The sequence below is a fragment of the Symsagittifera roscoffensis genome, chromosome 5 (assembly GCF_963678635.1).
Source record: "Symsagittifera roscoffensis chromosome 5, txSymRosc1.1, whole genome shotgun sequence".
NCBI classification, from domain to species: Eukaryota; Metazoa; Xenacoelomorpha; order Acoela; family Convolutidae; genus Symsagittifera; species Symsagittifera roscoffensis.
Window position 1 is genome coordinate 42,503,786 of NC_087066.1, and position 14,292 is coordinate 42,518,077.

At 33.1% G+C, this 14,292-nt stretch overlaps 1 protein-coding gene across 3 annotated transcripts in view; it reads left to right on the forward strand.

Annotated features, from left to right (window-relative positions):
* The first annotated feature begins 7,246 nt into the window (after positions 1 to 7,246).
* The window catches only part of LOC134846278 (histone-lysine N-methyltransferase, H3 lysine-79 specific-like), a 257,501-nt gene continuing 250,455 nt past the window's right edge, over positions 7,247 to 14,292 (forward strand). For all 3 annotated transcript variants that reach the window (XM_063863561.1, XM_063863563.1, XM_063863562.1), the window contains exon 1: positions 7,247 to 7,259. The gene's annotated coding sequence lies outside the window, so the exon portion shown is untranslated. The remainder of the gene's footprint in view (positions 7,260 to 14,292) is intronic.

Here is a 14,292-nt window from a genome sequence, read left to right on the forward strand (position 1 = left end):
TAAAATTGAAATCTGAGCTTAACTCAGTCTTGTAAAGTGCTTTATTCCTGTGGTTAATAAACACAATGATCGTCTTTCTTCATTTCTATTCCTGTGGTTAAAAACACCATGATCGTCTTTCGTCATTTGTTTTCCGTGGTGGGTTTGTGCGAAACCACAAGATTATATTTTCCACCTTTTATATATATATACAATTTTACACTTTGTCCTTCATTGTTCAAACATTTGATAATTAGCCTTAATCTCCGAATGTAATTCGGGATTTTGAATATTTGGTCATTTTATATTGATGTTTAGCAAAATGGAATATGACCCAATTTTAAACTGGAACTGCAGAAATGCAGACCCTGCACCAGAGGAATTTAAAAGAAAGCTGCCTCTCAGGAAGAAACAACGGAAACCGGTAGCAGTTCAATCTTTGTCAATGGACGACGGGTTTAATAAGAACCCTCGCAATTTTCCCAGTTTAACCCAAAGATTGGAACTGCAGAAGTGCAGAGAAACCAAATTGGATACGGAAAATCCAAAATATATAACGAGTTTAAAGTACTCAATAAAGGAAAATTATAACAGATGGAAACTGCCATCGTTCATTGAAGTCGTCAACTCAACGACAATGGAAAAGGCGATGATGCCTATCGACTTCATAACCCAGCCAGAAGTGGTTATAAAGAACGAAAACAACTTCTGGAAATTAAAGAAGAGGGAGGACACGGCTACATCCTCAAGGCAGGAGGCACGCAAGTCACCATCCCGTTCGAGGGAATAACAGCTTTTCCGAACCAAAAAAAAAACAGACAGGAAGAACAGGACGACATTCAAGAACTTACGGACGGAATGAGCAGACTTCGAATCAAGAACAAGATCAAAAAGAAGAAAATCGTGAAGTTGTAACAAAAACTCGAGGCTTCACAGAGGAAGATAGCGATCCTCAGATCATACAACGTGGAGCTAGAATTCGGAAGGAAGCTCTAGATAAAACCTAACTTATCTTTATAACTTTTTCATTCGATGTTTTTTTAAAAATTTTATAACTATAGTATTTAACCATTAAAGTGTTTAAATTTTCACCATGGTAACTGTAAGAATCGAACAGCCTAATTTTGTAAAACAAAGGGGTGAGTTGTAGTATTGAGAAATACTACACAGACAAAAGATCATTGTCTTAATTGTTTATTTAACGACCCAATTCTAAATTGGAGCGTGCCATTTAAATTAAAGCCTCTTTTCACTAAATCAGATATTGACTGATTTACTCTTATTAGGACTATAAAATCTTGTTTTGAAAATCCACTCCTTTTTAAATACTTGTCCAATTTTTCTAATTTTTTAATGCTCAATATTTTAAAAGGGCGGCGATTATTAATACGTCCCTTTTAACTTAACTTGAAACAAACTGGATAAATATTTAGCAGTCTTGCCGGCTGCACTGAAATTCTCCTTGCTTTGATTAATCAGAGATGCACCTGCAATATGATGCATCAGAGAGAGTAATATGAATTTTTAATAAGACAAACTGAAGGCCTCGGTTTTTATCAAAGGGGACTAATAAGTTAAAAATATTTGATTTGGAAAAAATCAAATAAAAACTAGTTGAAAATTCCCTTATTAGAAAGGGAGAACAAAGGAGCAGGTGAAACCTGAATAATTAAAGATTGAATCAGCCGCCGGTTTATGCTTACGAGCAAAAGGACTGGCCTGAAATCTTCAGTGTTTCATTTTGCTCAGTAAGCAGCAAGTTAGATATCTTCAGTTAGACTTTTTCAAAAAATAAACAATTTTTCTTTTCTGCCTTTACAGTAAAATTAAACTAGTCTTTTTTCACAAATAAAATAGAGAATAAATTCTCATTTCAAGTTCGATAAAATTATAAATCGAGATACTCGAGATAACCACATCTGATAAAGTCTGGACTACAAGTACCCAAAGGACTACGGCAAAAACGATACTGACGACCAAACCAGAAGTGCCGAAGTGGACACAACCAAGGGCGACCCATTCATACTAATCAGCCATCGACCTTAGTAAGAAGATAAAATATTGATGAACAAAATAAGATTAGCTCAACCTCCCCTCATAGGTATATTTCTCTAAGCTGTTCGATTCGTTTATATAATCTAATAACCCAGTGGTTTGTATTTAACCAATTAATTAATTCATACCTTTTCTAACTACTGTTTCTACTCTAACTTTTGTCAAGACAATTTGACGATTTAAGGTGAGACTTATAACTTAGGATAAAATTACTAAGCATTCAACCAGCAATGAGCGCTTAGTAAACCCGCATCCAAGTTTAGGCGTAAGTAATCAATTATAACGGATTATTACGATGATTTTATGACAACTATAATCGAATATAATTATCAAAATTAGGTCTTTAAGGGATTTATAATTGATTATAATCGTGATATTTTCCAAGAGAAAATAATCTCTTGTAATGGATTATAATTGATTATAGTTCTTACTAAAAACCCTTAAAATCAATTATAATCGATTATAATCGATTATAATTGATTAAAATCTCTTATTTTGCCGAAGTTTTCCCATATTCGAATTATATCTTATGGGTTATTATTTTTGTGTCAATAAGAAAATCTCTAAAAGAGAGCTCTTGAACACTTTGGTTCATCTGAACACAAAGTTTTACCACGAAATTAAAATTTCACAGAGATTTTTTCATATGAGTGGAAAGATTCTCGCGGTAGATGAAAAATAAATTTTCCGAATCAATCATGAAGCTAAATCAATTTGCCGATGTTTTGGTGTTTAAAAAAGCTTAAAATATGCATCACAAAACAACTCTAATGGGGAAGAAATGAAAAAAAACTTATAAGTTTGAAATAATTGGAAAACTTTGAAAAAATTTTTCTCATTTTTCATAGGAACCAACGTCCACAAAAAGCATAAAACAAACGCAATTTAAATGCAACTTTGAAGACAAAAATGGACAAACAAAAGGGATTATAACCAATTATAATCGATTATAATGGATTTTTGTGCAAAACTAACGAAACAGAAACTTGAATAAAAATAATGGATTATAATCAACTATAATCGATTATAATTGTATCGAAAAAAAGACGAATAAATAATCGATAATTGTTGATTATAATGGATTATAATTAATTATAATTTGATTTTATAAAGAGAGATTATAATCGATTATTAATTGATTAAAATCGATTGTTTCTCTTTTTTAGTGAAACTGGTACTAAAATCGTAGTGTAATCGATTATTAACGCTTGAAACTGGATGCGGGTCTCTTCAATTTATGCTCTTGAATTCTCTTCTTCATTTTCCGTAAAATGTCTTTTGAGCGTTTTTTTTTTTGCACGATGATCGAATTTCTCCTAAGCCGGCCCATTACAAGCTTATCCCGACAAGCTTGTCCCACGACATCCCAAGCATCCCAATTTTCGGCATCAAGTGGGGGCCTAATAGCGGTTCTTGATGATCAAATTGTCTGGTGCGGTTTTTTTGTGGAGAAATGGTGCTTTTATGCTATCTTTATCTCACAATCTTCCTGGTATAAAAATCAACACAAATGAATGTACATAATTCGAATACAGTTTGTTGAGGTGTGTTTTGAGGTGAGTGTAATTCGCGTTCATGGTTAAGGGCGAGGGTAGATGAGTGATCGCGTCCAGTCATGAACTTGAACTCTTCATCATCCAAATTTTCCTTACTTGCCATAGGCATAAGCTCTAGACAAGCTAATCCAACACTTCTTAAACATCTGTGCCTTCAAAAAATTGTTGAGTTCGCTTGTCAGAATGGTGTTCGTTAGGCAAGTAAGGAACCACCAGCGGACTTAGGGGGGGGGGACGCCCAATTACTCTAATAATGGATACGATCGGCTCATAATGCGATACTCACAAAAGGCTAGAAACAATTCGGGTAAGTTATGTATATATTTTTTGCAGTAGCTTTGAATAAAATATTGGTCCTATCGTTGAAATTCACAATTTTACGTTATTTCCCGTTTCTCGCAGAATTTTTAAAAACTATGAAAACAGAAATTTTAGTTTCAAATACCATAAGTTTTTTTAAATTTGACCAAGTTGAGTATCAATAAAACAACTGTCAGTCAGTATCACCATAACCGGGCGTTAATTAAAAAAATGGCCAAAACACTTTATCCAGTATATTGCTTCAGAAATAGATATTTTCAGACAGTCGGTTCTTGAGCGAGTGCGAAAATATTTGTAGATCAGATGAGCACATAGTGCCAATCAAACGCTGCCCTAAACCAGCCATGAACGGGTGCGGTCCACGGGATCTACCAGGGTGGCTAAAAATGCTAACAGCCGCCATAAGCACCGATTCAGCCGAACGATGTTGCGACCAGCACGACTATTGCTACGAGGAGTGTTCTACGAATAAAGAGGAGTGCGAAGATACTTTTCGTGACTGCCTCTCAGGCTGGTATGACATATATGCCGCACTCAACTCTTTGATCGGATGTGATTCTTTCGAAAAAGCCAAACTTTAAAGATGCACTTGTGTTCAAAAATCATCCGGCATCACAGAGTCACATATAGAGTGTCCAATATAAAGTTGAAACTTTAAAATGAAATAACGATTCCTTTTCAGTTCACTCTTGGTTTTTGCTAAAATAATACCTAAGTTACGATTCAAAATGAATTTTGCTGTTCTAAGTTTTAAACTAAAGTATATCCGCAGTGTGAAAAAATGAAAAGATTTGAATGATTTTTGTTTTAAGCAAATTTTTGCTTGACTGTTTTTGACAAAATTCTGTAGCAATTTTACGAGAGGGATGTGCGGGAAACTGGAAAATAAGTTACGTTTACTTCTGTTTAAACACTTATTTCTTGGTTTATATGAAGTTCGGGACCAAACATTTTTCTATGCCAAGTGTTTGAGGTTAATCGTGCAGTGGCTTGCACAAGGCTTTTTGAGAAATTTTAAAATTTTGTAGACCTTTTTTGGCTCTTTTTCATTTTCCCCCCACCTGGAAAAACTTACAAGTTTAATTTTTATTCACGTTATTCGATCGTTACGAAAATTGACATACGGAATAAATAGGTTATGACAAACATATTTGGTCTTTTAATTAAACTTGCAATACCACTCGTTACACAATAAAATTCATGTTCATGTTTGGGGGACGGAAAAAGAGCCCCTTTTTTAGGTAGATCAATTTGGCTTTCCGTTTCCGAGCTGTCCAAAAAATATACTGGGCCTATTTTGTCAAAACTTTTCTGAGCCGCAGGCAATTTTTTCAAAAAACGAGCCAAAAGAGGCGGTTTTAGGCTTTTTTTGAAACAATTTGACCAAAAAGTTTTCATTAAATCGAATTTAATAATCGAAGAAAAAAACCTCATTGAGCATAAAAACCCGGTCAATTTTTGCGGAAAATTGAGCAGGAAAAAAATTATGCCATAAGAAAACACATTTTCAAATGGTTTTCATTAGGTAATAATTCAAAAGTCTCAGCTGTCTCTGAAACTGATTAAGCCTTCAAAAGGTTTTTTTGGATGATAGATTTTGTAGACTTGCTGCAGTAACGATGCACTTAGCAAAGTGTTTTGTACAGAAAAAATATTGATTGATGAATAATTTTGACGCTCTTTTTGTGAGTTTTGTAGTATTGAGAAATACTACACAGACAAAAGACCATTGTCTTAATTGTTTATTTAACGACCCAATTCTAAATTGGAGCGTGCCAGTTAAATTAAAGCCTCTTTTCACTAAATCAGATATTGACTGATTTACTCTTAATAGGACTATAAAATCTTGTTTTGAAAGTCCACTCCTTTTTAAATACTTGTCCAATTTTTCTCATTTTTTCATGCTCAATATTTTAAAAGGGCGGCGATTATTAATACGTCCATTTTAACTTAACTTGAAACAAATTGGATAAATATTTAGCAGTCTTGCCGGCTGCACTGAAATTCTCCTTGCTTTGATTAAGCAGAGATGCACCTGCAATATGATGCATCAGAGAGAATAATATGAATTTTTAATCAGACAAACTGAAGGCTGCGGTTTTTATCAAAGGGGACTAATAAGTTAAAGATATTTGATTTGAAAAAATCAAATAAAAACTAGTTGAAAATTCCCTTATTAGAAAGGGAGAACAAAGGAGCAGGTGAAACCTGAATAATTAAAGATTGAATCAGCCGCCGGTTTATGCTTACGAGCAAAAAGACTGGCCTGAAATCTTCAGTGTTTCATTTTGCTCAGTTAGCAGCAAGTTAGATATCTTCAGTTAGATCTTTTCAAAAAATAAATAATTTTTCTTTTCTGCATTTACAGTAAAGTTAAACTAGTCTTTTTTCACAAATAAAATAGAGAATAAATTCTCATTTCAAGTTCGATAAAATTATAAAACGAGATACTCGAGATAACCCCATCTGAGGAAGTCTGGACTACAAGTACCCAAAGGACTGTGGCAAGACGAAACTGACAACCAAACCAGAAGTGCCAAGTGGACAACATCAAGGCAACCCAAGAAATACTACTCAGTCATCGACCTTAGTAAGAAGATAAAATATTGATGAACAAAATAAGATTAACTCAACCTCCCCTCATAGGTATATTTCTTTAAGCTGTTCGATTCGCTTATATAATCTAATTACCCAGTGCTCTGTTTTTAACCAACTAATTAATTCATACCTTTTCTAACTATTGTTTCTACTCTATTTTTTGTCAAGACAACTTGACGATTTAAGGTGAGACTTATAATTTGGGATAAAATTACTAAGCATTCAACCAGCAATGAGCGCTTAGTAAAACTGGTGCGACCGCAGCAGAGAACTACTCCTTAAGAAATTCCTTTTCCAACAAACACGAAACAGCTTTCAAAATTCAAAAAAATATATTATTATTAGGATCTGTGAGTATTTGTCAGATTAGTTTCCAAGCTCAAAAAGCCAGAGACAATGGGTATCTTTCGATAGAAACACAATTTCATTGTCTTCTACTTGACAGATATTCCTAGTAGGGTTCTTGCGAAAGCATCCCCTGCGCTAGCAGTCGCCCACGATATTCCTCCATCTCGAGGTCTATTAGACGGCTTTCTAACTGACATTAGCTTATTAACTTAACTATTATCTATTATTATAATAATATATAAAATTTCTGAAAAATTCGTTCTCTGCTTAAGTCCGCTAGTAAGATATATACGTTTTGTCCAGTAATCCACTTAATTTTTGCCGAAACTTCAGTTTAAAAATATCATCACTAAAATTAACGAAATTCTGTATTAAACTAAAGTGCTCAAAAACTTATTAAATATCTTCAATTATTTTTTCGAGGGGGTTAAGTGGTCATATGTGCGATATAAGAGTACCCTAAATTGTATGATAAATTGAATTCTTCATCACATTATCTCAAACCATCCACGATTGTTGCTATTTATTCTAATCCTTCATCATTTCTCGAGGCTTATCCTCATTTTTTCTTAAACTAATTTTAATTCTATCCACCTTAACATAACTTAAACCTAAATCATCCATCAGTAAAACTACCAATTACTGAAACTAAGGAAGAAATTAACAAAAACCACGAAGGAAGGAACGGATTTGGGTGTTTTTTAATAAATTATTAGTTTTTTTAACACAGTTTAAATATACACCTAATAAACAATAAGATTACGCACTAAAACCAATCTTAAACGTTAACCACATAACACCAAACACCAAGTTTTAGTTTCAGCACAAAAATATCAGGTTTCACAACAAAAACTAAGTTTAAAACACTGACCCATCCACTTTATATTGATAAACTAGGTTTCATATAATAGCATAAGCACTAAAAAATTGATTTTTACCAGCCAAAATTTTTGGTTTCAGTCTAGGTTTCAGTAATAGGGTCAAACGTTTCAGTTAAAATAAGTATAGTTTCCGGTCAAAATTTTAAGTTTCTGTAAAAGGATTTGGGTAAAACAGCAAAAGTTGAACTAGTCAAACCCAAATTTGGATACCAAAACCTGGTCCTAAATGGTACGTTTTTGTTAGTTTCAGGTTTCAGAACACAAAAATTGAGTTTTTGGTCTCAAAATTGAGCTCCGAACGCCAAATTTTGACTTTCTAGAGAAAACTAACGGTGTTAAAACCCACCAAACCAATTTTAAAATTTGGTTCCTAAGGCTGAAACGTACGTTTCAAAATTGGTGTTTTTGGTTTCAGAACCAAAAATCTTGCTTCCCATGTGAAATTTTTGTGAAATATTGAAAGATAATAGGAATCCTTAATGCACTAACAAATTTTTGAACTCAAAAAACTTCTAGAAGGTGTTAGTTTGAGCCCTCAAACTTATAGTTTCAGAAAACTAAAATCGTCGTTTTAGGCTAAATTTTCATCTTTTTGGCAATTTTATTGCTGGAATAGAAATATATTAGAGACCAACCTAAATTTTCAATCTCAAAACTCTAAAACCAAGTGGTCAAACCATAGTTTCAGTTCTAGAAATCATAGTTTCAGCCCCAAAAACTTAGGTTTCCGCAAACAAAATTTTGATTTTGAAGTTGCAAACCGGTTCCAAATTCTAATTTACACTAGACCAGCTATCAAAAACCAACTTTCTATTTTCATGCATCGAGTTTGAGAGAGTTTAAGAGTTTTAGGTTTGAGATTTCAAAAACTAATATTAAGATATCAAAAGATTCGGTTTTCACAAATTTTTTTGCAAGATAAACCATAAACTAGGTATACTAAAGCTTCTAGACAATTTTAAGATTAAAAAAACTCAACTTCAGCTACCATAGTTTCAGGTTTCAGATTATCGTTTCAGTCAAAAATTTTTGTAAAAATTTTAACAAAAAAATTAAGTAGTGAGCCAATAATAGCCCAAAAAGACATATAATTATATTGTTAACCATACCAAAAGCATCAATTAAACTTATGTTGAAGAAAGTTTCAGGTTTCAGTTAAGGTTTCAGCGAATAAAAACTTGAAAAACTTAGAAAAAATTTTAGAATTTTTTTTCCAAAATTTTTTTTATTCTTATTTTATTATTAATAACCTTTGTTAATATTCAATAATTCCTCGGAGGTTTTCATTACTCTAAAACATACTAATCAAATAGTACAACTTAGCTTAAGAAAAAGAAAACATCGTAAAAATTAATGTCAACACATTTTAAAATTGACGTCAGTACAATAAATTTAAAACTCAAATTAGGAAATAAAGTCTCTAACATCATATGGTATATCACTAACACGGAAAAAGATCATATTAGTATACTAGCAAAACACCCTAACGACGATAAACGCGAATTATACATCTTTTTTCGACGATACACTCCAGAAATTGACACAATTCTTCAGCAAATAAAAATACCAAATAATATAATTTATATACCGCAAGAACGATTAATTGCTTCACTCCCGATTGCTTTTTGATATCATAATATACCTAAGCACAAAACTACTTGCATTTTAATCAATTTTCATTAAAAACACAAGTTTTTCCTTTTTAACTTTTCCCAAAATTAAAAACATAACAAGTTCATTCCAAATTGATTTGAAAAATTTAAATATTCTTTATATTGTTTATCATTCCCTAAATAATTATTGATGTCCCTAAAATGAGGTAAAAGGCTATGACCAACTTTTATCCAGTAAATACAACAGCATTTAATTTAAAACTAAAATTAAAAAATAAATCCACAAAATTATTTGGTATATCAACAATATCCAAAAAGATCAAATCACAATTTTGTCCAAACACCCACACAAAAATATTCACGAATTAACCATTCTTTCCAGCAGCAATACCCCAGACATAACTTCTATCTTAAAAAAGCTTAAACAGCCCCATAGCACTATTGATCTATCTAACAAAAATTCGCATTCATGGAACCCAGCAAACTTCATTGTAACTTAAATACATTTATTTCAGTCCGTACAATTGATCAGTACACAACACATCCAAACCCTTCATATATTGTTAACAAAACATTGAGTGAATTAAACAAAGATGGCAAACGTAAGTAGCATACCCAGATTTAGCTCTCGAAAAGTTTACCGGCTTAGATCCGAATGAAGATGCAAGAGATTTTCTTGATATAGTAGAGAAAAAGATAGCATTTTCCCTAGGCACTAGACCAGGAGATACAGGTGACGAACAAGACGCATATGATAACAGACAAAGAGCCTTATTTGGTTCAATATTAAGAGGTCCAGCCGCTCAATGGTATCAGGGACTAGCAGCAAACTTACCTTGGAATCATATAAGAGATCAATTCATAGATAGATTCACTGATGATAAGGATAAATATGGGAGACGAATAGAAGCAGAAAACATAAAAAGACAACCTGATGAATTCATTAAAAGCTACATACATAGATTAAGCACTGCAGTAGACCGTGGATGGCCTAATCCAACTTTTAATGATGATCAAAGAACAGCAAAGAAAATGGAATTCTTTGTACGCGGCTTAAGCCCGCCAGGCTTGAAACAAAAGGCTCATCAATTCCTAATTGAGAATCCACCCGCAACATGGCAACAATTAAAAGATCATATTGCAACAAAAGACTTAAGTTTTGCAGTAAGTAGTGAGTTTACTGGAACAGCCTCAAGTAGTGTTGATAATAAGTTGGAGATAGAAGGAATAAAGGATCAGCTTAAGGAGTTAACAGGACTAATGAAAGATCATAAAATAAACGCAGCTTATAGTCCACATGAGCATAGAAACAAACAAAACAACCCAATGTTTTGCAATTGGTATTGCATGTCAGGCCATACGATAAGACATTGCTTCAAATATAACGATCAACAGGAGCAAAATTATGACTCGCTTCAATTAAGAGAGAATTCAAACAGAAGTTACCATAACTATAGCAAGAGTAGGTCAAGAGTAGACAATAATTTCAATGATATAAATCCCCAACAAGAATTCAGGCATTTGTCAAATTTCAAGGAAAGTTCTCAATCGCGTGACATGTCGAACAGTAAAAAATCCTTCAACGAAAATAACGATTGTCATTCACCTTACCAGATCCACAACTTTAGTGATGATGACATTCCGGGAGACTATACCGATAATGAGTGTGAACTTGTTAATTTAAACTAGATCAGTCTCCGTCCGAACAAAAAATACAATTATATATTAATTTATACCAACATCCCGTCGGAGACAAAAATAAAAATAACGGTCTGGAAACCCAATTTCTACTAGACACTGGAGCAACATGTTCAATATTGTAAGATACAGCCTCTACAGCTGAATAAATGTAGATCAAATACAGTTGCTGTTAATGGAGAAAAACTTAAACTTATAGGTTATACTAATTTTGACTCAACTTTTGGTACAAACACTAATAATCCGGTAAAAATCACAGCATGGATTTCAGCCGAGAACGGATGCGATCTAAATATATTAGGAATTGATTTCATTTCTCACAACTTTAAGTCATTAAATTTTCCAAATTTAAACTTAGAATTAAAAAAATACCCAGATATAACAGTTCCTATCAGTGTCATAAGAAGCAAAAGCTATCCATATCTAAGCTTTTATCAAAATGTACTTCTTGATAAAAATATAACTATTGCACCAAAATCATCCCGCGTAATTTCAATTTCTCCAGCAGGCATGGTTTTCAAAGTAGGAACATCGTTTAGAATTGATAAGTCCTTAGAACAAAAAGGCATCAATGCAAAAAGCACTTATTGTAGGAATGAAATTAAGTCAATGCCTATCGTACTAAAAAATTCCAGAGAATCAAAAGTAGATATAAGCAAAGGTGTAATCGGCCAAACGTTTGAAAACATAGAAATATAATAAACCCATTTCTTCCTGCTTTAAAAATATTAATTTTCATTAAAGCTTTTATAACGCTTTAAGTTTGTGAAATTTACTTAACGTTTTGTATACTGAGCAGTAAATCTAATTTAATCTTACCAAAAAATAAGATTACGAGTATTATCCTACAATTATACTACAATGAATAGCGATTCTGTATGACACCCAGAAGGATATGCCAAAATGCATGAACACGGATTTAATTTTTAACCGAGATCGAAAACAGTCAAGTACGCTAACAATTTTGGACCATCCTCAAAATCAAATAAAGATAGAGGGATCGGAAACCAACGGCTCAGACAAAAAAAGTTTTCCGACTTCAACATATTTGCAAAAAAAAATTGCAAAAGGCCAGGAGTTTAAAATATTACAGTTTTACGAGTCTATGAATAATTTCATTTTCAGGCGGTTTTATTAACTGAAAATTCAGTATTACACTTAAGGGAATGTCAAATTACCCTACGTACAATAACGAGAGTTAATAGAGTAAAACGTTTGATGAAAGAACTAGCCAATGTAAAATTGTAACAAACTCATTCTGCGAAGTTATTTTGCACCATCGGATTCCTCTTAGGGCCCAAGTAGGGACCGATGACAATAATTATTATCTTTGTAGTTTTCAAGTTACAAAATGCAAACTAGAAGAAATTCATCAAAAAGGGAAATATCACCTCCTTTCTTCTCAACACATTGATAAAAATTTTCATCAATATTCTCTATCAAAAAATGGGCGAACAACGTTTTTCGACCCGACCCGCCGCAGATTTATGCTAGCATTTGTTGGTAGCTTCATGTAGCCTTTTTAAAATTATGGTACCATATTCTATCAACAACGCAAGTGCTTGTTGGTGGCTGTATGCAGCCTTTGATACTCTTATGATTCACTCCTCACAATTTGGCCAAAATATCAATTCGGTAGTTCAAAATCCACAACATGTAGGCATTTAAACCCTTAGAAACAACAAATTTTCAGAAGCAACACTTTGAAAGAAAATTGGACCGCATCATCCTTAAGATTGTTTACGTTAAATTTTTGCATCATAAAGTTCAGGATGACTTTCTGTACTAAAGATGTGAACATGGATTGATGCAGAGGATTAAAACCAAAGAGAAACTAATAAACTTATCTTTTTGAAAATTACACAGTTTGCAAATTGTCTGTTTAATTTCCCTTTTCTACGATATTTCATTTTGATTTGATTCTAATTCAAATCTTTTCTATTTTCTATCAAAAAATGTAACAAAAATTGCTGGTTATGACTATTAACTAACGCCCAAATTTCCATTTTTGCTTTAACTACATAAGTTTAATATCTGAGCTTAACTCAGTGTCGGAAAATGCTTTATTCCTGTGGTTAATAAACACCATGATCGTCTTTCTTCATTTGTATTCCTGTGGTTAATAAACACCATGATCGTCTTTCTTCATTTGTTTTCCGTGGTGGGTTTGTGTGAAACCACAAGATCATATTTTCCACCTTTTATATATATACAATTTTACACTTTGTCCTTCATTGTCCAAACATTTGATAATTAGCCTTAATATCCGAATGTAATTCGGGATTTTGAATATTTGGTCATTATATATTGATGTTTAGCAAAATGGAATATGACCCAATTTTAAACTGGAACTGCAGAAATGCAGACCCAGCACCAGAGGAGTTTAAAAGAAAGCTGCCTCTCAGGAAGAAACAACGGAAACCTGTAGCAGTTCAATCTTTGTCAATGGACGACGGGTTAAATAAGAACCCTCGCAATTTTCCCAGTTTAACCCAAAGATTGGAGCTGCAGAAGGGCAGAGAAACCAAATTGGATACGGAAAATCCAAAATATATAACGAGTTTAAAGTACTCAATAAAGGAAAAATATATAACAGATGGAAACTGCCATCGTTCATTGAAGTCGTCAACTCAACGACAATGGAAAAGGCGATGATGCCTATCAATTTCATAACCCAGCAAGAAGTCGTTATAAAGAACGAAACCAACTTCTGGAAATTAAAGAAGAGGGAGGAACACGGCTACATCCTCAAGGCAGGAGGCACGCAAGTCACCATCCCGTTTGAGGGAATAACTGCCTTTCCGAACCATGTAAAAAACAAAGAGTAGAACAATACGACATTCAAGAACTTACGGACGGAATGAGCAGACTACGAATCAAGAACAAAATCGAAAAGAAGAAAATCGTGAAGTTGCAACAAAAACTCGAGGCTTCACAGAGGAAGATAGCGATCCTCAGATCATACAACGTGGAGCTAGAAGCCGGAAGGAAGCTCTAGAAAAAGCCTAACTTATCTTCATAACTTTTTCACTTGATGTTCTTTTTAAATTTTATAACTATAGTATTTAACCATTAAAGTGTTTAATTTTTCATCATGGTAACTGTAAGAATCGAACAGCTTAATTTTCTAAAAAAGGGGTGAGTTGTAGTATTGAGAAATACTACACAGACAAAAGACCATTGTCTTAATTGTTTATTTAACGACCCAATTCTAAAGTGGAGCGTGCCATTTAAATTAAAGCC